Source organism: Peromyscus maniculatus, chromosome 2 (genome assembly GCF_049852395.1).
Source record: "Peromyscus maniculatus bairdii isolate BWxNUB_F1_BW_parent chromosome 2, HU_Pman_BW_mat_3.1, whole genome shotgun sequence".
Classification (NCBI taxonomy): domain Eukaryota; kingdom Metazoa; phylum Chordata; class Mammalia; order Rodentia; family Cricetidae; genus Peromyscus; species Peromyscus maniculatus.
This window is the reverse complement of record NC_134853.1, coordinates 15,119,860-15,133,057: the sequence shown is the minus strand read 5'-3', so window position 1 is coordinate 15,133,057 and position 13,198 is coordinate 15,119,860.

Here is a 13,198-nt window from a genome sequence, read left to right as displayed (position 1 = left end):
CCTTCCCAGGAACAGAACAACAGTCATTCCTCTACTTATCTGTGACACTCTATGTGTTGGCCAATCTCTTCCCATCTCCTCTTTCACTGACTCTCCAGCCTCTGGGCTATTGTTCTACCCCCAACTTCAATAATGGCAATATTTTAAATATCACATGGGTTAGGTCCTACTGTGTTTGTCTTTTTGTACATGACTGATTTAAAATGTTCTCCCTGTCCACTTCTGTTGTAACAAAGACAGAACACCATCCTTTCTGGTAGCTGACAGCATCATGTTGTATATAAACACACCACATTTTCTTTACTCATTCATTAATTGAGGGGTATTTAGCTTGAGTCTGTATCTTGGCTATTGCAAATATGGATGACATAAGCATGGACATACTGTTGTCTTCTTGGACTGGGATTTCTATTAATTTTTTTTTCCTTCTTGAGTTGTCACAAACTAATGGTGAATAAGGTTTCTACTATTGATTACATGTTCTCCTTTGTCATTCTTGTACTTTTGCTTTTTTGGTTACTGATGCTATATCATCTTTTGGTATATTGACAGTCTCTGATTAAAACAAGTCTTCACTATGACTATTTCCTCTAGATGGTAACTGTCCTAGTTTACTGCTCTGTTGCTGGTATAAAACATTGACCAAAAGTGGCTTGGGGAGGAAAGGCTTTATTTTAGCTTATACTTCCACATCACAGTCTATCATTAAGGGAAGTCGAGGAAGAAACCTGGAGACAGGGACCGATGCAGAGGCTACAGCGAGTGCTGCTTACTAGCTTATGTTCCATGGTTACTCGGCTTTCTTTCTTGTACAAACCTGAACTACCTGATGGGGTGCACTCCCCACAGTGGGTTGGTTCCTCCTATATCAACCCTTAATCAAGAAAATATCCCACAGCTATGGCCACCTCCCCTGGTGGCTCTTGGGTCAGGTTGACACAAGTAACTAGTACAGTGACCCCTTTTGTGCCACTTAATTCTTATAACATGCGTTTCAACTGGGCAGGTGGTAAGGTTTGAACCCATGCCCTTTCCAGTCCCCTCTCTTGTTTCTTCCTCCCATTTCTCTTCCTTCCGTTCATTTTTCTGTCTCCTCCCTGCTCCTCTGTCTTTTTCCTTCATCGTCCTTTCTTCCTTTCCTCATTCTTTCTCCACTTGTTATTATCCATGGTTCTTTTAAAATTAGGGAATGAATTCAATCCATTTGTATTTGTTAATATGAGTATATTTAAATTTAGTGCTTTGAAATTAGTTAAATTTCATGTTTTTTTTAATTCATCTATAGTCCACCATTTGCCTCAGTTTACTGTATAATTCTTGTGGTATTTAGAATGTTTGTACTTTGTAGATGTAACCAACCGTCTTATTAAATAAGAAACACAGAAACAATGTAAAAGAGAAAGCCGAGAGGTCAGAGCTCAGAGCTAAAATCTCACCCTTCCTCCTGCTGTCCCAGCTTCGCGAAAAGAGACCTACTTCCTGTCGGTTCGTATTTTTAAAGTATGTTGTTCTGCCTTCTCATTGGTTGTAAACCCAAACACATGACTGCCTCGTCACTGTCTGAATGTACAGCCCCCTAGGTCTTAAAGGCATATGTCTCCAATGCTGGCTGTATCCCTGAACACACAGAGATCTTATGGGATTAAAGGCGTGTGCCACCACCGCCACACTCTTGCTATGGCTCTAATAGCTCTGACCCTGAACACACAGATATCTATGGGATTAAAGGCGTGTGCCACCACCGCCACACTCTTGCTATGGCTCTAATAGCTCTGACCCCCAGACAACTTTATTTATTAACATACAATCAAATTAATATTTCAGTACAAATCAAAATAATATTTCAATACAATTAGATTACCACCACATTTCCCCTTTTCTATTTTAATAAAAAGAAAAAAAGCAAAAGGTTATGACTAACAAAAGAAAAACTATATACAAAAGTACAATAACTATATACAATATATACAAGTAATAAATACCTAAACAGGTATTTGACGAATCAGAGAAAATAATTCCATTATCTATCCTATTTTGATAATTCCAAGATGTATCTAATGTACTTTCTATCCTAATTAATTTTCAACTATAACTAACTAATCTTCAACCATAACTAACTAATCTTCAACTCCCTCAGAGACCCAAGAAGGGAATAATATTAGCTAACAAAAATAAAAACAGGAAGTGCATGCAAGCAACTTCCAAAAAAATTTTGTGAGTTGACAGAAACAGCCAGCTGCCTGGGCAGTCACCTGAGGTTTCTCCGCAGTGTTGGGGCATCATCTTCAGCCTATAGGCTTAGTGTATCTGACAGACTCATTTGTGAAGTAGGATGTACACAAGGTCAACAGTTCAACCTCACATTGGGTGAGAGCAGTCCACGTACCAGAAACACCTGAATTCCACTAGTGTCCTGTCATGATTCAGGATTTTAAATTCTGGAAATTGTTGACAGTTTTTTAATTCAGCTGTCCATTCTTCTTGGCTGTGTATATATGGCTTCATCTCAGCATCCCCTTCTTCTCCACATCCCTCTATTAAATGCCAGTCTACTTTTGAGAGGCATGAGCTTTCAGCTGCTGTTCCATTGTACAACAGAATCCATCGGCCCTCTGCCTGTTAAGCTGCCTTCGAAGAAAAGGGCACCGTACCTTTTCCGGATGCGAAGGCCACTTCAGGGATGGGGCCATATTGTCCTGGCCTCAGAAGATGCCTTTTGATAAAGCCATAACCACACTTGTTTTGGCAAGAATCAGTAGTCCCTTGTTTCGTGATCTGTCTGTCCATTTTGTCCTGTTGATTCGAGGATACTTTGTTGTCCAGTGGCTAACTTTTGCCAGAATGAAAGTTGACTCCATATGCAGTTTCTTCAATGCCCATATTTTCTCTAAAGTAGATTGGTACTGCCAGGAGCCGACATGTCTCAAAAAAGAAAAATTTTCTAAGTTATTAAAACATTTTAAATGCCATATTCTGTAGATCTCTGAAGGGTTTGAAGATGACCTGTCTAAAACATCTCTGCTCAATTTTTAAAACATATCCAATATGACTACAAGTTCTATGATAATGTCTAACTACTAGCTTTCATTTCTTTATATCCTAATAGTTGATAATAATAACATTCAAGGATCAGAAATTTGCATTACATTGTTAAATGGATGGAATAAATACAATTAGAAATATACATATAGCATTTTCTAACAATATCAGTTTCAAATTTGTGTACAATATAAAACAATTCAATCCAATGTAAAGTATTTAAAACTAGTAATTGTCTTTCTCTTTTCTTTCTTTTTTTTCTTTCTTTCTTTCTTTCTTTCTTTCTTTCTTTCTTTCTTTCTGTCTTTCTTTCTTTCTTTCCTTCTTTCTTTCCTTCTTTCTTTCCTTCTTTCTTTCTTTCTTTCTTTCTTTCTTTCTTTCTTTCTTTCTTTCTTTCTTTCTTTCTTTTTTTTTTTTTTTAAACAAGAACCTTAAATCTAATCTCCTTTGCTTAGCCTTTTTCCTAACCCTTGACAATAACTTGTAACCAACCCCCCTAAATACTGAAAATTATCCCAGACCCAGAACCCATTAAAAAGACCAAAAAACCACCTGCCCCACACCACCTCTTTGGGAATGTGGGCGTCGTATTCTTAAAATTGCTTCCTGCTGGGTATGGGCGAAGTTTTCTTTATCCTGAAAGAAAAATTTTAGGTTAATTGTCAAATTCTAAGAGAGGTAACTATATCCTTCACTATCCAGTCTGTGTATAATGCCAAAGTTCAGGGTTTATCTCAAGTCCTTATTCAAGTAGTCTTTGAGACTGGATCATCTCAGCTAGTCATCTCAAAATTGCTCTGAGCACCTTGTAGTTCAAAGCTGATCTGTGGATGATGTTTGTCAGCTTAATGATATTATTATTGTCCACGTGGAATTGTTGTTGTTGTGGGGCCCCATCTTCTTTCTGGAGACTTCAGTTGATATTAGGCCTGGCCGTGATTTCCTGCAGAAAACTGATAAGAGACTCGAACACAAAAACATATATATGCAGCTAGCCTTTTTTCTAGAATTAGTTAGTACTCTATGTGACCATTCATATCTTAACAAAGTTTAAAATGTATATATATATTAATCTTGTAAATTTTGATATAAAATTTATACTTTGAGAAAAGTTTAAAGAATCAGAATAGAATCAAAGAGTTGAGATTAGTAATAGAATAGTCCCTTAATTAATTTTGCTTTTGTCCTGTACCATAGCAGAAGATGGCTCTTATTCTGGCATGATACAGGGAGTTTGCATTTTCCTTTTAACAACATGCTTGATTTTAAAGAAGGAGAGAGCCATTCTCCAACTCCAAAGTCAGCTTTAAATTTTAATTGAACTGGGACTGTTAGAAGACCAATAGTGTTAAATCTTTAGAGAAAAGCAGAAACAAACATTTAGGAAGACATAAAATTTTTTTTAGATAATATATACCCATACACCGTTTCACTCTGTTTCTTGGGATAGATGATTTGTCCCTTTTCTTCAGTTGTCTCATTTGTCCAGTGTTCTTCAGATTCCTTAACCTTCATTCTCCTAAAAGACAAAAACAAAAACCTTTCCCCAAGACTAATTTTGGGGATGTTCCTTTTTGGCAAGTTATTATCTGATGAAATGAAAAGGCATGTTTTATTGATACAAGTTAGTTTAAATTGGATGTTCATGCTGGTTGATGAACTATCACCTCCTCTAATTAAGAGGTCTCTCTTGTTCAAATCGAACCTTTATCAATTTTGATGGTACCCACAGCTTATCTTCTCCTGTAGAAACAAAAGCAAAACCACGTCCCCAATGTAATACATACCCTGGTTTCCATTCTGAGGTCAGCACATCCTTAAAGTATATAGGCTGATTTAATTCTGTAGTTTTTTCTATTATCCAATGTCTCTCTGCAGCTGTTGTTCCTTTCTCATTGGCATTCAGAAAATTCAAAGTTAGAAGAGCATTATGCAGTCTATTTCTGGGGGTTTTTGTTACCCATTTCTGTTTATTTAGCATATCCTTTAGAGTTCTGTTTGATCTTTCTATAACTGCTTGACCTGTAGGATTATGTGGTATGCCTGTAATATGCTTTATATTGTAATAAGCAAAAAACTGTTTCATTTTAACAGAGACATATGATGGAGCATTGTCAGTTTTGATTTGTGCAGGTATACCCATGATGGCCATAACTTCTAGCAAATGAGTGATTACAGAATCAGCTTTTTCAGAACTCAAAGCAGTTGCCCATTGAAATCCTGAATAAGTATCGATAGTGTGGTGTACATATTTCAATTTTCCAAATTCTGCAAAGTGAAACACGTCCATCTGCCAGATTTCATTTCTCTGAGTACCCTTTGGGTTACATCCTGCTGGTAATGGCGTCTGATTGTACAAGGAACAAGTAGGACATTTCTTTATTATTTCTTTGGCTTGTTGCCAGGTTATGGAAAAATCCTTTTTTAAACCTTTACTATTAACGTGATGTTTTTTATGAAATTCTGAGGCCTCCAGCACATTTCCTATCAATAATTTATCAATCTCTTCATTGCCTTGTGCTAGAGGGCCTGGCAGACCAGTATGGGATCGAATGTGAGTTATATATAAAGGATGATTCCTTTTCCTGATTCTATCTTGTAATTGAATAAATAGTGAAGTTAATTCTGAAGCATCAGGGATAAATTCTGCAGTCTCAATATGTAACACCACTCTTTCAGCATACTGAGAGTCAGTTACTATGTTGAGAGGTTCTGAAAAATCCATTAATACCAACAGAATAGCATACAATTCTGATTTTTGCACTGAATTATACGGACTTTGAACCACTTTACTTAAATTTTCTGATTTGTAACCTGCCTTTCCTTCTTTGTTGGCATCTGTATAAAATGTACGAACTCCAGATATGGGTTTTTGCCGTACAATTCGAGGCAAGATCCATTCAGCTCTCTTTATAAGATCAATTCTATTGCTTTTGGGATATTTGCTGTTAATTTCTCCCAAAAAATTACTGCAAGCTCTTTGCCAAGGTTCACTTTCTGTCCATAATTTTTCAATGTCCTCCTTAGTTAATGGTACGACAATTTCTGCTGGGTCTATGCCTGCTAATTGACGAAGTCTCAATTTTCCTTTGTAAATCAAGTCAGAGATTTTTTCCACATAAGTTTTTAATTTTTTATTTGGTTTATTTGGTAAAAATATCCATTCCAATATAATATCTTCCCTCTGCATTAATATTCCAGTAGGAGAACGCCTAGAAGGTAAGATAACCAAAATGCAATCCAGCTTTGGATCAATACGATTCACGTGTCCTTCATGCACTTTCTTTTCTACCAAGGCTAATTCTTTCTCAGCTTCAGGTGATAATTCTCTTGGACTATTTAAGTCCTTGTCACCTTCTAAGGTTTTGAACAAATTAGTCAGTTCATCATTTTTTACCCCAACAATAGTTCGTAGATGAGAAATATCTCCAAATAATCTTTGAAAGTCATTAAGAGTCTGTAGTCTATCTCTCCGAATTTGCACCTTTTGGGGTCTAATTTTTTGTAGCTCTATTTTATATCCTAAATAATTAATAGAATCTCCTCTTTGTATCTTTTCAGGAGCAATTTGTAATCCCCAGTGAGGCAAAATTTTCTTTACTTCTTCAAACATTATTTCTAAAGTATCTGCATTTGAGTCAGCTAGTAAAATATCGTCCATATAATGATAAATTATAGATTTAGGAAATTTTTTACGTATCACTTCCAATGGCTGTTGTACAAAATATTGGCACAGAGTTGGGCTATTCAACATTCCCTGTGGGAGGACCCTCCATTGAAATCTTTTAACCGGTTGAGAATTATTATAAGTAGGCACTGTAAAAGCAAATCTTTCTCTGTCTTTTTCTTGTAAGGGTATTGAAAAGAAACAGTCTTTTAAATCAATAACTATGAGAGGCCATCCTTTTGGTAACAGAGTAGGCAAAGGCATCCCAGATTGTAGAGAACCCATTGGCTGAATTACTTTGTTAATTGCCCTAAGGTCTGTTACCATTCTCCATTTACCAGATTTCTTTTTAATAACAAATACAGGAGAATTCCAAGGGCTGGTTGATTCTTCAATATGCTGAGCATTTAACTGTTCTTCTACCAGCTCTTCTAAAGCCTGGAGTTTCTCTGTTGTTAAAGGCCATTGCTGGACCCATACAGGCTTGTCTGTTAACCATTTTAAAGGTAGAGCTGTTGGTGTCTTTGGAAGATCATCAGTTATTGTGCCCTGTTCTTGTATAATATGGATGGCTGGTGACCACTCATTAGAACAATATCTTCTAATATTTCTCTCAGTAACATGTGCTAGTTTATGATTTGTTTCTGAGATTGGAGGGATGTTAATCTGAGTATTCCATTGTTGCAACAAGTCTCGACCCCACAGGTTCATAGTTATGTTAGCCACATATGGTTTTAATTTTCCTCTCTGTCCTTCTGGACCTATACATTCGAGCCATCTTGCACTCTGTTTCACCTGAGATAATGTCCCAATTCCTAACAGTTGAACATTTACCTCCTGAAGAGGCCAAGTTGGATGCCAAAATTCTGGTGCAATTATGGTAACGTCCGCACCTGTGTCTACCAGACCAGACAACAAAACACCATTTATTTTTATCGTTAATTTTGGTCTTTGTTCATTAATAGAAGTTTGCCAAAAAATTTTCTTTATGTTTTCTCCTGAATTTTCTATTCTCTCTGTTTCATCATTCTGACCAGCATGATTTATTCCAATAGGCATTTGGTTATTTAATCGCTCTCCAGAGCAGGCATTTCCTCTATGGCTGCAGGAAAGGTTTGAACTGGATTTGCACTGGGGGCCTGCCTGAGGCCCCTCTGGGAGTTTCCCGAAGACTGAGGCAAAGGATTACCCTGTCTGTCCTTTGTTGATCTACATTCGTTGGTCCAGTGTTTTCCCTTACCACACCTTCTGCATACTCCAGAAGGAAGGGGCATTCTGTTGCCATTGTTCCTTGAAGAAACATTGTTTCTGGAAATGACCTGTCTACAGTCCCTTTTCAAATGTCCTTGCTTTCCACATCCAAAACATCTAACACTCCTCAAACCTTTTGAAATTACTTCTCCTACCCATGTATCATCATGCTCATCAGCTTCAACATTAATTGTTTCTCTAATCCAATCTTCCATAGGTGCAGATCTTGCCCTTAATGGCCTGATTATTCTTTTGCATGCTGCATTCGCATTCTCAAAGGCCAAAGATTCAATTATTGCCTTACCAGCTTCTGAATCCGAGACCGTTCTCTTTACTGCTGAAGCCAGTCTTTGTAAAAAATCTGTAAAAGACTCTTTTGGGCCTTGCTTCACCTTTGTAAATGACTCAGATTTTTTTCCTGGTTCCTCAACTTTGTCCCATGCATTCAAGGCTGCCGTTCGACATAAAATTAGGGTTTGGACATCATATAAACATTGTGCTTGTGCTGAAGCATATTGGCCTTTGCCCATAAGCTGATCCTGGCAAACTTGTACTCCTTTATCCCTCCATTGTTTTTCTATGTTTTTAGCCTCCTCCTTAAACCAAGTCAGAAATTGAAGTCTCTGGCTGGGTTCCAGAACACCTTGTGCGAGGTCCCGCCAGTCCTGTGGTACTATCCTATTATATGTTGACCAAGTGTTTAACATTTGCTTTACATATGGGGAATGCATGCCATAAGATACTATTGCCTCCTTAAACCTTTTTAAATCCAACATTTCAATTGGAGCCCAAGTATTTTGTGTAGCCATTTGATCAGGCATCTGCTGTACTGTTACAGGATAAATTAAGGGTGACTGTGTGAAAACAGGCTTTCTTTCTGCAACCTTATGATCCCGACTTGAAACAACTTCACTGTTAATTTCTTCTGTCTGAATTTTTACAGGTTTAACAAGTTCTTCTAACGCTGTTATCCTGGCACTTAAATTGACTATCTTTTTAAATATTAAAATGTGGATTATTATAGTGATGAGGTGCATAATTCCACCAATACTAATATTATATAGTTGTTCCATTGCCAGACTGCCTAAAATTTCGAACAAAAACCAATTTTCTTCCAATGTACACATAAAACCCATTTGTTTTTTAATGTGGAAAAAAATTCTCTTTTAGATAGTTTCCTTTAAAATATCTGATATATTATGACTTACCAAATCTGCGTAGAACAGTAGAAATCCGAGGGGATTTTCAAAGCAGCCACCTAGTGTCCCAGGTGTAAATCCAGAGGGAGAGAGAGAGAGAGAGAGAGAGAGAGAGAGAGAGAGAGAGAGAGGAAAGAGAGAACGCACAAGAAAGCGTAGCCAGCTAAAGCTTAAATGCAGCCACGTGTTCCCTCTTGTGCCGAGTCAAGGCTTGGGTCTGGCTTCCTTAAGCTCCGACCACGTGCGTTGGCTTTACAGGCAGGGCCCTGTTCGGCAGGGCAGGTCTGAGTTGTTTGTAGCACCGGCTTTAGGCAAGCTGCTCACAGACCTAGGCCCGGGCTAGAAGTTGCTACCCGGACTAGGACGCCAGCAGCTCGGACTAAGAAGCCGATCGCCGCCGGCCGCCGTGTGCCGCCGCTGCCGCCGCCGCCGCCGCCGCCGCCGCCGCCGCCGCCGCCGCCGCGGGCCGCCTGCCGCCCTTGCGGGAAAGCGGACCTGCCGCCAAGCCAAGCAGTTTTTAATGGATTCTTGTCACGTTGGGCGCCAGATGTAGATGTAACCAACCGTCTTATTAAATAAGAAACACAGAAACAATGTAAAAGAGAAAGCCGAGAGGTCAGAGCTCAGAGCTAAAATCTCACCCTTCCTCCTGCTGTCCCAGCTTCGCGAAAAGAGACCTACTTCCTGTCGGTTCGTATTTTTAAAGTATGTTGTTCTGCCTTCTCATTGGTTGTAAACCCAAACACATGACTGCCTCGTCACTGTCTGAATGTACAGCCCCCTAGGTCTTAAAGGCATATGTCTCCAATGCTGGCTGTATCCCTGAACACACAGAGATCTTATGGGATTAAAGGCGTGTGCCACCACCGCCACACTCTTGCTATGGCTCTAATAGCTCTGACCCTGAACACACAGATATCTATGGGATTAAAGGCGTGTGCCACCACCGCCACACTCTTGCTATGGCTCTAATAGCTCTGACCCCCAGACAACTTTATTTATTAACATACAATCAAATTAATATTTCAGTACAAATCAAAATAATATTTCAATACAATTAGATTACCACCACAGTACTTTTACTTCTATAAACTATGATACAACGAGTTTATTTCCTTTTTTCTTTCCTTTATCATCCCATTTTAGTTTATTTTCTTTTTCATGAGCAATGAATTAGTAAGTATTGTTATTTTAGTTCAAGTCCTAACGATGTCTTTGGAGTTCTAGCTGATAGGTGAAAAAATTAGGGTACTTATCCAGTTCCAATTTCCTTCTTTTTCTGCCTGTGGTTTCTGGTATATCATTCCTAGTTGACAAGGTATATGGCATTTATTTCACTGAATTTAAGATGTCATCTCTTTGTGATTAAAATATTTTTTGGGGTAACAGTTTCTATGGATTGTACAACTAGTACAATAATTATAAAAATTAAGACTACAGGGGACCAAGGTTTTTGAATTAAACTTCATTACTGAATGCTTGAGGCTGAAGTATAATTTTGAAGTATAATAATGGTGCTTAAGAACAACAGGTAAGAAGACTGCCTTCTAATTAAATGTACATAGACAAATCAATCTTGATTATACATGCTGAACGACTAAAAATGTCACCTGAGCAACGAAAACAATGGGATTTTAACGGTTCTTTTGTTTTCAATACATTTCATTTTTTTTTATACATGAGATGACTTTATCTTAGTTTCTAATTTCTTTCCCCCTGCTGTTTCATTTCTGGAGTCTAAGAGTTGAATAATACTGAGCACTACTGCAGTACATTTTGGCAAAAACACAAATCACTTAAAACCAGCCAGAATTTCTGGAAATCATAGTTGACAGATTGTCACCTTTTTATTCTTTATTTCGGAAGCTGCAAACTTGGTTCAGAAGCTCCTTGATTGGAAATAACCCGGAGGAATGATCAGCCAAGCCCACCTGTCCCAGCAGTAACCACACTTTCCATCTCAGTTATCCAGGGGCAGGAACACTGTAAGTTCAAAGACTGCCTAAGATATGTGGGAGAACAAGGTTAGCAGGGGAGCTCTTACCTCAAAACAGAAAACAGAGAAAAGGCAATGGGGATGTATCTCACCCCATCTCCCTTCACAGAGAAAAGTCCAGGAGTGTAAATCTTCTCTTCACATCTAAATTTTTAACCTGGAGAGATATTAGTTCTTATCATTGAATAATCAATAAAAACAGACCAAAGGAGGAAACAGTAACCAATGAAAAAAAATCTAATAGATTATCATAGTTTGCAATGTATTTTAAGGTTTATTAGTATTATGGTTCAAAACAAACTTAACATTGTGAATATTTTTGTGATTGGTCTTAAATTGTTTGGATAGATGAATGTCTTTTTGTAGACTATCTACTTATAATTGATCCAATTTACATAAGTGTTAAGTTCATTGGTGAATATCATGGAATTTTACTGGAGAAACATAAAAAAAACAAGACACTGTATTTACAAACAAAAAAGATTGAGTAGGAGAGGAAGGTAGTATATCAGTGTGGCTTCAGCTAATTCAAGAATTGGATCCCAGTGTTCTCAAGGTCACTTTCATCCCTAGGTCCCTCTCCTGGGAAAAGCCATCTAAGGACTCCTTTAAAAGATGCTTACTGGAAAGTGAAGATATGCTAGATTTTACTGGATGACCTACTTTGGCCTAAATTTAGATTTTAAAAATATTACATTCAGGAGGAGTCTGTTGTGTTAATTATTTTGAGCTTAGTGGCTAAATTTATCTTTTCTAAGTTATAAATCAAGTTTGGCTCAACTGCTGTCCTGTTGCAGTGAGCTGCCTTTAGTGATTTCAAGGAAGTCTTTCTACAGTAGTTGAGCTTTGGCTGTAGGACAGAGGGCCTATCACCTGTTCCCATCCCCAAGTCACTCCAAAGAAACTCTGAGTCCTGAAGTTTATTAAGATGTGTTCACAAGACCTTTGCCAAGAGCAGCAAGGATATCATTAGTCTGTTTAGAAAGTAGAGTTATAAATCACTGAATTAACATTTATGGTTTGAAGTTAGTGTTTTAATCTCCTCAAAAGCAACCAGTGTTATGTTCTTAAATTTCTTCCTAATTTTTATTTTAATATTTCAAGGTGCTTCAGCATCACATTATTTCTGTGGAAATGTTTTAAATATTGGGCTTTTGTTACTCTAGGTTGAGGCTCTGCAAAATGAATATCCAGTTAAGCCACAGCAGCAACATGGGTTCCATGAATTTATTTTATTCATTATTTTTTATTTTTCATGGTCATGGATAAGATTTTCTGGACTGGCAGGATATAAAATAAAATTAGAAAGCTGGAAAACTGACACAGGGAAAAGGTTAGAAAAAAAATCACATACAAAGTTCTAGAAGGCTTTGCCCAGGGACTAACACACATGTGCTTCATTTCTCTAGTAACAAGTTGAGAAATGATGAATAAACTATAGGCAGACAAGCAGTCAAGGTTTCACTGAGGGCTAGTCACATAAACAGTATCTACCTAACAAAACTCCAGACTTCCAGGAGGAAAGGTTCTCAGAAGCTAGCAGGAGCCTCAAATGACAGCAGTTATGAGCATACTGTGTTACCTTTTTTTTTTTTTTTGTGCATGCCGTTAAACAACACTATTTCATGAGCACAAATTTATAATCTGTGTTGATCTAGTTAAAATGCTAAGGTCAGCATTTCATACCTATGAAGAGCTGCCAAGTTCTCATCCAATAGGTTAAGTTTTTTGCATGTATCAGCTTATTAAACCCCCACAGCAACCTGTGTGACACAATCTCCACTTAATTCTCAATGACTTTGAAGCCCAGAGAAATTAAATAATGTAACCAGGGTCTCTCAGGACACATTAAGGTGGAACTGAACCAACACTTGTTAGCCAAATCACTGCCTGTGAGTCATTGCATGTGATACCCAGAAGCTGCAACACACGTCTGTGGTGATATTTTATTTGTCTTTTAACAAATAAAACTTATCTGGGGATCAGAGGACAGAGCCAGTCACTAGACTAGATATAGAGGCCAGACAGTAGTGGCACACACTCTTA